Raw genomic sequence first — 13,494 nt, 5'->3', positions numbered from 1 at the left:
AAGACTTCTAAACACTTCATTTCTTTCTACAGGTAGAGAAATACCCATAATAAAAATCTTTTTTTAATGAGGGCATCAAGAGCCTGGTGCTTCTAAGACATCCAGAGAATGACATTACTCAACTTAAAAAGTCAAGGCAAATTTCCTGGGCAGGCTGAAAGGATTAATTTTAATAACACAAATATAGAAAATGGGGTAAATGTAGAGAATATGGGAAAAACATGTGGGGAAATGGCTCCATGTTAGATTACAACTCTATTTAAATAAAGTTTAGGTAGCCTTTGGGCAGCAGTTGAGTTGAGATTTACATCATCCTGGACTTTTGCCCTAATCAATAATTTTTGGTAATTTTTCCACTTCCAAACATTATAGTGTTATCACTATAAACAGCAAGTCGGCACAGGGAAGTTATTCATGTATGCTGGGAAATTGTTCCTGATTACCTACTGTCACGCTATATTTTTACCCCTGTGACAATTAAGCGAGATAAAAAAAGTAACCTCATGCTCTTCTTTGTGAAGGGCACAGGATGTTAGACGCAGGTAAATGGATTTTTACCTCTCAGACCCTTCCTTGTTTTCTCACTGGTGTAAAGAAGGTAGAAGTATATTTCTCATAGGTTGTTGTGGGGGTCAATGAGATATATCTTCACTACTGAGCCGTACTCAGTGGATGGCAGTGCTTGCTGTCAATTATTATAATATAAAGCAAGGACATGTACTTGGAAGTCTTAGCTTAGAACACCAAAAATAATGCACTTATAAAAGCTCCTTACTTCCATTTTAAAAGATTATAGATACGTAGAAATTAAGATTTAGAATAAAACATAACTTGTAAAGGAGAAAACTGAATCACAATAAATATGATTGATTGATTTTCCAGCTAAAATTAGAGATTATCAGCCTAAATTTTTAAAGCTTCCAGTTACATATACTATTACTGAAATACAGCAAGTCAAATGAACCTGGAAATGGGCTGGACACAGTGGTTCAAGCTTGTAATCCTAGCACTTTGGGAGGCTAAAGTGAGAGGACTGCTTGAAATAAGGAGTTTGAGACCAGCTTGGGCAACACAGCAAGACCCCATCTCTAGAAAAAATAGAAAAATTAGCCTGGCATGGTGGTGCACACCTACTGTCCCAGCTACTTGGGAGGCTGAGGCAGGAGGATTACTTGAACCCAGGAGTTTGAGGTGGCTGTGAGCTATGATCGCACCACTGAACTCTAGCCAGCGTGAAGGAGGGAGATACTGTATCAAATAAAAAAATAAAACAGAACCAAAAAACACCTGAAAATGCTTGAAGATAGAGAAGAACAATCAGGCAAATAATAATAACAAAAAAAGAAAAAACCACCTAGGCAAAAACACTAATAATAAATAGAGAAAGAAAAACCAGGGAAATGCTAATAAGAAGGTAGAGGTAGGCAGAGGTAGTTATATATAAGATATAATAGGCTTTAAAGCTAAAAGCTAATAACGAGGGCCATTGCATAATAAGAATAGATTCAACTTATTAGGCAAATTATGATCCTAAATATTATGTATTAATAAAATAGCATCAAAATCCCTGAAGCAAAAACAGAATTATAGAGACAAACCAGCAAATGCATGCCCATAAGATTTTATTGATGTTAAAAATACACACACAAAGCTAGGCACCCAAAGCTCACTGAGTAGGGCACCGGCCACATACACTGAGGCTGGCGAGTTCAAGTCCGGCCCGGGTCAGCTAAACAATGACAACTACAACCAAAAAAATAGCTGGGCATTGTGGCGGGCATCTGAGGCTACTCGGGAGGCTGAGGCAAGAGAATTGCTTGAGCCCAAAGAGTTTAAGGTTGCTGTGAGCTGTGACACCACGGCACTCTACTCAGGGTGACATAGTGAGACAGTCTCAAAAAAAAATTAGACACACACAAATAATCCATGTTACAGATGACTTCAATAGCACAATTAAAACGTAAATCACTTCCACACAGTAATCAGAAGTTGCTTAAGCAAAAACTTTAAATAGGGGAACAAAAGCATTAAGAAACTTGCTTTTGCATTTGGGTTTGATTTCTTCCTTTTACAACTGACTGTATAGCTAGCAAGGCATCATTCTGGGCAGGGACACAGGAGCTGGGTTTTCATCAAGGAGTCTTCTCTTGGAATTTCTTTCTTAGCCAAGTGTATCCCAGCACCCTCGCTGGCAACATACTTGCTGTCAGAGGCTAAAAAGAGGCCACAGCCCAGTGCCCTGCCTCCCTGTGAAAAGCCCTTTTTTGGGGTCACTGGCTCCCCTCTGGGCTAGGTCCTGCCATGGCTGTTGTTAGTGGGGTCTGGTCCAGGAGCAGGGTTCCAGAAGTACTTGGTGGATGCCAGGCGGGGAGCAGGGTGGATGGAACAGAACTCCCTCAGAGTAATTCCTTAACCAAGACCTTTCCCCAAATCAACAGGTCAGAAACAGCGTGCCTAGAACTAAACATCAAAGATGCCAAGCCTGAAACAGCTTTGCAAACGGTCATTTTGGTAACATATATCTTAGTTCTAGGTTAAAAATTTAAATGACTTAAAGGCACTTAACAGAAACTTATTTGGTGCTCGCTTCAGCAGCACGTATACTAAAACTGGAACGATAGAGAAGATTAGCATGGCCCCTGCCAAGGATGACACGCAAATTCGTGAAGCATTCCGTATTTTAGCATACTGTGGAATGTTATTCAGCCATTAAAAAAGATGAAGACTGGGCGGCGCCTGTGGCTCAAAGAAGTAGGGTGCTGGCCCCATATACCAGAGGTGGTGGGTTCAAACCCAGCCCCAGCCAAAAATTGCAAAAAAAAATGAAGACTTCACACTTTTAACATTAACCTGGATGGAGTTGAAATACATTCTTCTTAGTAAAGTATTGCAAGAATGGAAAAATAAATATCCGAGGTACTCCATAGTAATATGAAATCAATACATAAACAATTACATGTTCATAAGAACAATAAAACACTATTATAGTCCAGTTCGGGGGTAGAGGGAAGCTGGTGTGTGTGGGGGGGCATTTGGCAGAAGGAGGGAGGGCCTGAAGTGGGATCTCACCCCATGCGAGGGGCTCTTCTACAAGAAGTGAGAACAATGTAACCTAAATATTGTACCCTCATATTAAATTTGAATAAAGTTAAAAAAAATCAGAAATTGATTTGCACAGAAGGTAAATTTTTTTTAATTAAATCATAGCTGTGTACATTGATATAATCATGGGGCATCATTCACTAGCTTCACAGACTGTTTACCAAGTTTCACATATACCCTTGTAAGATGCACCGCTGGTGTAATCCCACCAATCCCCTTCCCTCTACCCACCTCCCTCCCCTCCCTTTCCCCCTTCCCCATATTCTTAGGTTGTAACTGGGTTATAGCTTTCATGTGAAAACCCTAAATTAGTTTCATAAGGAGATAAATTTTTATGGGCAGTGCCTATGGCTCAGTGGGTAGGGAGCTGGCCCCATATACTGAGGGTGGCAGGTTCGAACACGGCCCCGGCCAAACTGCAACAACAACAACAACAACAACAACAAAGAAAATAGCCAGGCGTGTGGCGGGCACCTGTAGTCCCAGCTACTCGGGAGGCTGAGACAAGAGAGCCCAAGAGCTGGAGGTTGCTGTGAGCCGTGATGTCACATCACTCTACTGAGGGCAATAAAGTGAGACTCTGTCTCTACAAAAAAAAATATGTTTTATGTATATACATTTTTATATAGCAATTCTCTGCTCTACTAGTACTGAAGTATAAAATAAACTAAACGGAATGAAAAGTTGATTTCAAATCTATTTAAAAATATATCCTCTCTTGGGCAGCGCCTGTGGCTCAGTCCGTAAGGCGCTGGCCCCATATACCGAGGGTGGCGGGTTCAAACCCAGCCCTGGCCAAACTGCAACCAAAAAATAGCTGGGCATTGTGGCGGGCGCCTGTAGTCCCAGCTACTCGGGAGGCTGAGGCAGGAGAATTGCTTGAGCCCAAGAGTTTGATGTTGCTCTGAGCTATGATGCCACGACACTCTACCCAGGGTGACAGCTTGAGATCTGTCTCAAAAAAAAAAAAAAAAAAAATATATATATATATATATATCCTCTCTTTAAGACTTGGAAATTTGCAATAGGGAGGTAATAAGACCGCTGCTCATGGGAACATCTAATGTTCCAGATCCCTCAATCTCAAATTTCTGTGAACACCATTCTCTTTAAAGTCATCTCAGTTCCTCCTACCATCTTCATTTGGCAAAAGCTCCAGTTATTCCTTCCAGCAGTTCAGACCCTTCACTGCCAACCAAAATATAAACCCCTTACCCCATCATGCAGAGTGTTAACCATGACCCCAATGTGGATTCTAGACTTATCTCCCTTAGAATTAAATCAGTAAATGTAAGTATTTAAAAGTGTCTAGCATACAGTAGACACTTAATAAATGGGAGCGGTTACAATTATTCCTTTTGTTCTCTCTTCCCCGTCCCTCCAAGACTCTTGAATCTCACTGTTCTTTCATCAAAGGGGACGTTGCCAACGGGCCCCATGCTTTTCAGAGTTCTCTGCCCATGCTGGGTCTCCATTAAGAATATCTTCTTAAGCACCACTTGCAGACGCTCTTTCACCCCTCTCAAGGTCCTTCTCAAATCCTGCTGTCTCCATGAGATCTCCTCTTGACCCACTGGTGTGTGAGTGACCCTTCCTTTGAGAGCTCATAATATCCTGCTGGCACCTCTCTGAGTGGCTCTGTCACCTGTGCTCTGGACCACAGCACCACCACATATATTTGGCTTATCATCCCACGGCCACTGGTGCTCAGTGGATAACCCCAGAGGGAAGAAACTGCTCTATGTATCTTCACAGAACCCCTTCCCTTTGGAACTGACCACGCACTTTCAAATTAAAGAAGCTACTAAAGTATTTTTAATTTTTTGACATAAAAGAAAATTTCTATGCTGAAAAAGTAGATTTTTTCAAATTAAAGGATCTACGCATATGTGCATACATACGTGTGTCTGGGAGAGAGATGGAGAACGCCTAACCTTGAGATAATGCCGCTTTGAAATCTATTTTGTTGGAACGCATGCCACAATGAAGTTTCTACCTTTGATAATTTTTTAAACAATAGCAAGAAATATTTGCTATTTGTTACACATAACCTATATTTTAAAATTTAAAATGCTGGTTGTCACTTATCAAAGTCTCAAAATGCACCAAATTCTAAAGTGTATATGAAATAGCATTGAAAACCAACTACAGTAGAACCTCCATGAGTTGACCACCCACGGGACTATAACAAACTAGTCAACATGCGGAGGTGGTCAACATAGGGAACTTCCATTGAGTATGTGTAGTACCTGTTCAGTTTGTGAAAATTGGGTCAACTTAAGGAGATGGTCACTGTAGGGAAGTTGCCAACCATGGACATTCTACTGTATAATCTAGCTTTAATATGTGTGTTTCACTCTGATAACCACAAATTCCTTCTTACAGAAGACTCTTCTTTTTCCAACTCCTTGTCTGGGGAATGTTTCATTCAATCAGATACGCTATTGGTAGATAATAAGGTGGAATCCATTCTTAGGGTTCACTGAGTGTCAGATAGACTCGATTTTCTTTTCTTGGGTCATCCTGGAAGGCTTGATGGAGAAGAGATCATAGGGAATATTTTAATCAATCAGAGTGTGACAAGCTGAACATGAACACTTGTCTTAGGAACTTGGCCACCTTTACTCAGAAGACCCAGAGGAACTCTCATCTTTCAAAGTGATCCTGAAGTGAATGAGGGAGACCAGAAGAAGTAGCAGGGGAAAAAAAAAAAAGAAGATTCTAAGAGTTGAAAGGGCTAAACGCAAAGATTAGGGAGCCACCAGGCAAATGGAAATAAGGCAGGGTCAGAGGCAGAAATAACCACAGCCTCAGTGGAGGGCTGACCTGAAGGGACACAGTTGGAAGGAATCAGATCCAGGGACAGAAAACTCACAGTTATGCTGGGAAGAGAAAACAGCAGCAGGAACAGGGAAAAAGAAAGAGACTCTCATTAATACCACTTAAAAAGAATTCAGTCATCAGTTTAAAATTTAAGCACAGTTTTGGTAAGTTCCTGGAATGAGACATGTTCATAAAATACACACAAATATCCAACCATCGCTATGAATTTTACTTCTAGCACTGCTACTAAGAGCTATCAAGGGCATACTAGGTTTTAGGAGCTAGGCTAAGTGCATTACTTCTATTAACCTAAATACCTAGCAATCTATGAGGAAGGTACTTTTATTATCTATAATATACAGATGAGGAAACCAAAGCTTAGAGAGGTTATATATTAGTTAGTTGTTATGGACTGAATGTGTTCCCCACAAAATTTACATTAAGTTGTAACTGTCAACGTGATAATATTTAAAGGGAGGGCCTTTGGGAGGTAATTAGGGGTAGATGAGGTCATGTGGGTGGGGCCTCCATGCCGGAATTAGTGTCCTGATAAGATAAGGAAGAGCCAGGTGCAGGGCATGCACCTGTAGTTCCAGTTGCATGGGAGGCTTAGGTGGGGTAGATTACTTGAACCTAGGAGTTGGAATCCAGCCTTGGCAACATAGCAAAATACTACCTCTATTTCAAAAAAGAAAAAAGAAGAGAAAGAGCCTGAAACTGTCACTCTCTCTTTCTCTCCATGGTCTGAGGACATAGCAAGAAGGTTTCCACCTACAACCCAGGAAAAGAGTCCTCACTGGAACCCTAATCTGAGCCTTTCAGCCTCTAGAACTGTGAAAAATAATGTGTGCTGTCTAAGCCCCCAGTCTATGATATTTTTTCATAGCTGCCCAAGTAGACCAAGACACTAGCATATATCACAAAATCGAGTCTGTTTGACTCTCCACAACAGGATATAATTAGCAATGAAATGAAGTCTTATCATGAAAATAAAATTATTTTTTGCTAATGGTTCTATTTTGATGTAGCCCCTGAAGTTTTTGATTGGTTTGCACCACCTCAAGACACAAGCATGAAGCTTATATTTCACAGTTCACAGCTTCCCACAGAGAACACTGGGTTGAGGAAACTGGGTGCTCTGATGAGCAAACCGTTAATGACCACGTCCAAGACAGTGAAGCACAGGCAGTTCTCTACCAGTAAATAGTCCAGGTATGAAGGACACATTCTAAACTGAGATGAAATCCTATCCAGAGCGTGCCTTTCATTAGGAAAGAAACTTGTCACCAACGTTTGGTTAAAAGCCAATGTTAGCCAAGGATTACATCAGCTAACTCAATATAGCATGCTGAAGAGGAACGCAAATCGATGGAGTGCCAGGATATTATTTCCTTTAGTTTGGGATGTTGTGCCAAAAAAAAGAAGAAGAAGAAGAAGAAGAAAAAAGAAAGAAGGAAAGAAAAGAGAAAGGAATAAATATTTAAGACTATCACATGAAGAGAAAAAGTAACTCACAGGGGATTCCATTTTTTAAGCAAGGCCATTCTACTCCAGACTTTGGGAAATGAAAATGAAACTTAATATCTGAGACAACTGATTGCTCTCTCACTATGTCTTAGGCTCTTCACATTCATTATTTCATCCTCAAGACCACCTCAGGGGACATGTCCCATCTTCAGATGACGAGGCTGAGGCTCACAGATGTTAAGTAACTTCTGAAAGTCACAGAGCCAGATCTGAACCCAAGGTCTGCGTAACTCTGAGCTCCATGCCCTTTCCTCTACGTCACATAACCCAGAAGCAATGAGAAACTCAGAATTCTAGCTGTTCCCAGGCTCTCAGCAGCCCCTTAACACTCAGCTGATGAATGCAAATGTGAAGGTCATCATCAAAATGTTGCCAAAAATATATTCAAAGGACTTTGGAATTTTAAAAATTCATCTCTGATAGATTTCTAACCTTTTAAATTCATGAACCACTACTGCCTTAAAACTGAAAATTTAGAGGGACTTTACCTAACAATTTCAATCAGTGTAACCTGGCTTATTGTACCCTCAATGAATCCCCAACAATAAAAAAAAAACTGAAAATTTAATGAGTTTAAATATTACTTATTATTTTAAGTAATATTTTACTTATTTTAATAATAAGTAATATTAAAATTCATTACTTTTAGCTACAAAAATCTCCAGTGATTTAATATAACAACTGAAGATTTTTACTGCTTTCACTGAAATATGTAACATTTCCTAAAACACTGCATGCATTTTTTTCCTTTATAAATCATAATTGTGACATTAATACATTTATGGAGTACTGTTTTTATATACAATATGCTGTTTTTACAATGTGCTGTTTTTATATACAATATGGAAGAAAAAGTATCCAATGTACTCAGTACTATTATGAAACCAATATATAATCACCCACACTTGCATACATTTTACAATTTATCCAGTTCATCCCTAATCTCAAATATCTAACGTGCTCAATTCTCTCCATATTTCTGAACTCAAAACTTATTTCAGAACCATTTCTGGCCCTCCAACTCACATCTTTTGTGTTTTCATTTTGCTTGGATTTTAGTCTAAAAGACATCTGATAATATCAGGAAGCTTTCCCTTTTATTGCCAAGTTTTTCTGTGGCCTCATATTGTGCCTCGAAATAAAGAAACATAATTCAGTTAACATTATTTCCTAACTCGCAGATGGAATGTGTGTTTGAAGTGGTGGAAAGGGAGAAGCCAGCCAATATACGGGATACATATTTGATACATCATTTGAAGTTTTCATACAGAATTCCCACTTTAACTCCGTAACAACACTTCTCCAACTCTCCCATCTTGTTTCCTACTTCAGTGTTGGCTGACGGGACAGGAGCTTGGGCCACAAAGTAAACCCTCAGAATGTCAAGTTCATGAGGGAAGGGATTTGTCTGACCAATTTGTTCACTGGTGTATACCCAATACCTGGAGTGCTTGACATACAGCAGGCGCTCAAGTATTTCCTGAATGAATGGATGCTTGGCTATAGCCATTATCATTTTCTTAAATGCTCACAAAGTATGTCCAGAAAAGAGTGATCAGGATTGATCAGGATGGAGGGAGAGGTCTGGAGACCAATTAAAGAAACTGCAGGTGTTTGGACATAATGGAGGAGTGGGGGGTGGAGGTGTGGAGGATGGGGGGTGGAGGGTGGGGAGCTGTGGTCTTGAGAGAGAATAAGCTCTGGCAGTTACCAGCCACCTGTCTCTGGACAAGTCACTGGAGTCTCAGTCCTCTCATCTTTGAAACAGACATCACAAGGACTAAATGAACTAGAAAAATGGCGAATTAGCAAAGAGTTTTGTTAATGCAAGTTGGTATTACGGTGGAACCTCTGTGAGCTGACCACCCAAGGAATTGAAACAAATCGGTCAACACACAGAGGCTAACCAAACAAACTGGTCAACATAAGGAAGGAGGTCTACTGTACAGACACGGACATGGGTGCCTGTCTGGTCTATAAAACTTAGGTCTCAATGAGGTGGCCAATGCAGGGAGGTGGCCAACTCGCAGGCTCTACTGTATTTCTATATTTAGCTTCTTTTTGCTCTTGGGGAAAAAAGCCTGAGACAGGAGATGGTAATTTTTTAAAAATACATGAATAGTAAGGAAGAAGAACAATGACCTCATCTACTTACTCTAGAAGACAAAATTAACAAGAATGTAATATAAAAAGAATAAGGTGTTGACCCAGTAAAATGCAGACATCCTAATAAGATGTGATCCTATCTGTAAGAAGCTGCCACATTAAAGATGACAGATTTCTGTCATTACTTAAAAAGGAGGCAGAAATTGTTTCAGAAATTGTGTGAAACCCACTTTAGTTAGAAGGGAATTAGCCAATTCAGATCCTAAGATTAAATAATATGATTTCTGTGTCTTGTGGCTGAAGATACCTGTGCACCCTAACCCAGGTGATAGAGTAAAACCCTGTCTCAAAAAAAAAAAAAGTGTTATTGGGAAACTGAGGCAGGTAGATTGCCTGAGCTCACGGGTTTGAGACCAGCCTGAGCAAGAACAAGACCTCATCTCTAAAAATAGACAGGTGTTGTGGTGGGTGCCTGCAGTCCTAGCTACTTGGGAGACTGAGGCAAGAGAATCACTGGAGCCCAATCGTCTGAGGTTGCTGGGAGCTATGATGCCACAGCACTCTACTCAGGATGACAAAGTGAGACTCTGTTTCATAAAAAAAAAAAGTAATAAAGTAAAGGCCCATTCTTCAAACAGATGACTTGAACTTTCAATTACTATTAGACACCAACTACAGCTGGTATCTGCCATCACCACTAGCAGAGCTCTCTCTCCGTGGAGTAATAACAATGTGCCTGCCTCAGGCTTCCATCACTTTCTCCTTTCACCTCCACTACACTACAAGAGTTACCTGAAAATGACGGACAGGCCAGCAATGACCAATCCATACAAAGTCAAATAATAGATTCAACTGTACTGAATACAAAACTAGGTTTGGAGGAATGATGTGGGTCCTTAAGGCTTTGCTTGAGGTTTAAAATCCTCATAAAAATGAATTTACTGCAATTACCAGTAGTTCAATAAGTTAAACAGTGCCTTCCGTCACTAGAACAATGTATTTTTAAAAGTAGACAGGGCATGTAAAATATTTAGAGTTAGCAATGAAGGAAAGAAAATAACATAAATAATTTACAAGAGTAACTCAAAGCGACAATGCTGGGTTGTTCGTCCCTCACATTTCTCTTGTACTCTGTAGCAAAAGAAAAAAATCGGAATAATGTAAATATGCTATTCATTATTCCAAAAGTTCATGTGATCCATTTCACAGTGCAGATAAAATGCACTATCAACAGAAATTTTATGCAAAGTCTGCTCTTTTTTTGTTTGGTTCACTGAACTAAGTGCAAACCATCTGGTATCTATGATAAGAGAAAAAGTAAAAACTCAAAAACAGTTTTTTTCTTCAAAGATAGCACAATAGCACTCCATACAGAACTTGTTTAAAAGCACCATTTACGAGGTTTAAATCCTAATGACTTCAAATGGCTTGGAACCATATTTGTCTTTTTATTTTTAGACTAAGATTATATCTTCCCATTTTTCAGTATAAGGATTCCATTTAATGAAAATGTTCACATCATAAGAATGTTATTCCACTAAAATATTTATCCAAACATGTTAATTTTTTTTTTTTTTTGTAGAGACAGAGTTTCACTTTATTGCCCTCGGTAGAGTGCCGTGGCATCACACAGCTCACAGCAACCTCCAACTCCTGGGCTTAAGCGATTCTCCTGCCTCAGCCTCCGAAGTAGCTGGGACTACAGGCGCCCGCCACAATGCCCGGCTATTTTTTTGTTGCAGTTTGGCCGGGGCTGGGTTTGAACCCGCCACCCTCGGCATATGGGGCCGGCGCCCTGCTCACTAAGCCACAGGCGCCACCCCAAACATGTTAATTTTTAAGAAATTTTAAAATCTAAAAACTTTTAAGTTAAAATTATACCCCCTTCTTCGTTTTAATACTTACAATTTTCCAAATTCACTTTAATACCTTCAAATATCTCTTTGAAAAATAATTTAATAATCTGTCATAAAATATTTGGGGCATATTCCTAACATGTGGTATTCTTGAATTAACATAGATTTTATTTGTTTAATTTATTCATTTGCATATTTCTTTTTTTACTTTATTTAAGTTGATGCATAATGACTGTAGATATTTGGGGGATACAGAGTGATATTTCGATATATATAATATGTACTGATCAGATCAGGGTAATTAGCACATCTATTGCCTCAAATATTTATCATTTCTTTGGGTTGTAAACATTCAAAATCCTCTCTTCTAACTTTTGGAAAGTATGCAATAAATTATAGTTAACTACTAAAATCTAAAAACTTTTAAGTTAAAATTATACTCTGATCTCCAATTACAAAATGCCACATAAGTAGTTTATCGTTATTATGGTAATAATGGTTTGCTTTCACAAACACAGAATTAGTGCTTTTTCCAAGTTAAAACACTTGGATTCTAGTCCTCACTCTGTTGCTGTCTGATCAGACAGCAGGTATACCTGCTGTCTGTTGCTCTAAAAGATGAGGTATACCTCTCAAGACCTAGGAAAACAGAACTCTACATTGTCAATCTCAGAGAGATTATTTCCCTTTCGAATTTGTCTAGCCCTGTGCTTGGCATGTAAGTAGTGCTAGAACTCAGTCCACAACCAGGGAGGGTTAGTTGTAAACGTACTGTCAAGTTTAAAGTCTGAAATACAAAATCGACCACCACAACAGTATCTTACCATTTTTACAGTGATAGAATAAAATGAATTTCCAGGGTACCTAACCTTACTCATTTATGAATCATGTAATGAAAAACGATTTTATTTTCAAAGTGAAATTTTAAGTTTCAGTGAACATCGAGAACAGGCACCAGTTCAGGGTATGTTTTCGCAGCTCTAGTACTACAAATGTCATCAACACCCACTCTGTGTCCAGTGGCATGTAAATGTACATTGTGCCATTTTCGTGATGAATAGCGCATACACCAGGCCTGTTCCACGCACCCGACCACTATGCCACAAATGAGGCGCTCTTAAAAGAGGACTTTTCTTTACACCAAAACATTACAAATTGCCACTGCAAATGTAAGAGAGAAAGAATTTCAGCAGAGAAATTGACTTTAAAATTACTCATTTTGTCTCCCTTTCTCCTTAAACACAATATTAACCCAACATGACAAGTAAAAGGAAACCAACAGTAATTTTACATTTTAAAAACTGACAAGGCCCTGCAGTGATGCTTCCATGGTTCTTTAGTACAGTCTTTTAGTTGTATTCAATTGTAAGTTTAATATGGAGATTTCTACAAGAAGATCCACCCCAGACTGACATGAAGCCATCAGGATTAGGTTTCAGATGTCACTCTGAAGATGCTCCAACTTTAGATATAAAGAGAAGGCACTGACTGTTCTTATTCATTCTTTTTTTTCTTCCTGTTTGTGGAATCTATTTACAAAAACTCAGTGACAATGGGCTCAGCTAAAGAAAACTCAGATCGACTTTATCTCTGGGCCCATAGGCAGACACTAAAATCTGTGACTCTGAGAATTTGGAGGAAAGAAAAATGATGATGTTGGACCTACCTAAAGTCCAAATGTTCCTCTGAGGCCGGGGACTCTCCACTATGCCATAGTTGTCTGACTCACAGAGTGCCCCACCCCCCACTGCCAATTAGCAAAACAACCAAGAGCCAATTTTTAGCTGTTCTTTGAAGGCCATAAATAGGTTCTACATCAATAAGAACAAAGAACGTATACCCCATCTTGCCCCAGAGGATTCTCTTCTAATGGCTTGTATATCACAGAGTTCTTGTCCTGGGTTCTAGAAAGGTAGCTATCTACTGGATGGAATTCAGGGAGGTTTTTTTTTTTTTTTTTGAGACAGAGTCTAACTTTGTCACCCTCCATAGAGTGCCATGGCATCATAGCTCACAATAACCTCAAACTCTCAAGCTATCCTGTTGCCTCAGCCTCCCAAGTAGTTGGGACTACAGGTGC

General features: G+C 39.4%; 1 protein-coding gene and 1 non-coding gene across 2 annotated transcripts in view; one reads left to right on the top strand and one right to left on the bottom strand.

Moving 5' to 3' along the window:
• The window catches only part of SLC7A2 (solute carrier family 7 member 2), a 65,376-nt gene that overhangs the window by 40,842 nt on the left and 11,040 nt on the right, over positions 1-13,494 (bottom strand). The window lies entirely within an intron of this gene.
• Positions 2,580-2,683, top strand: LOC128576635 (U6 spliceosomal RNA). The gene has a single exon (XR_008377466.1). It is a non-coding gene; the product is annotated as a U6 spliceosomal RNA (small nuclear RNA).

The sequence above is a fragment of the Nycticebus coucang genome, chromosome 24 (assembly GCF_027406575.1).
Source record: "Nycticebus coucang isolate mNycCou1 chromosome 24, mNycCou1.pri, whole genome shotgun sequence".
NCBI lineage: Eukaryota > Metazoa > Chordata > Mammalia > Primates > Lorisidae > Nycticebus > Nycticebus coucang.
This window is presented reverse-complemented; position numbering and strand designations above follow the sequence as displayed.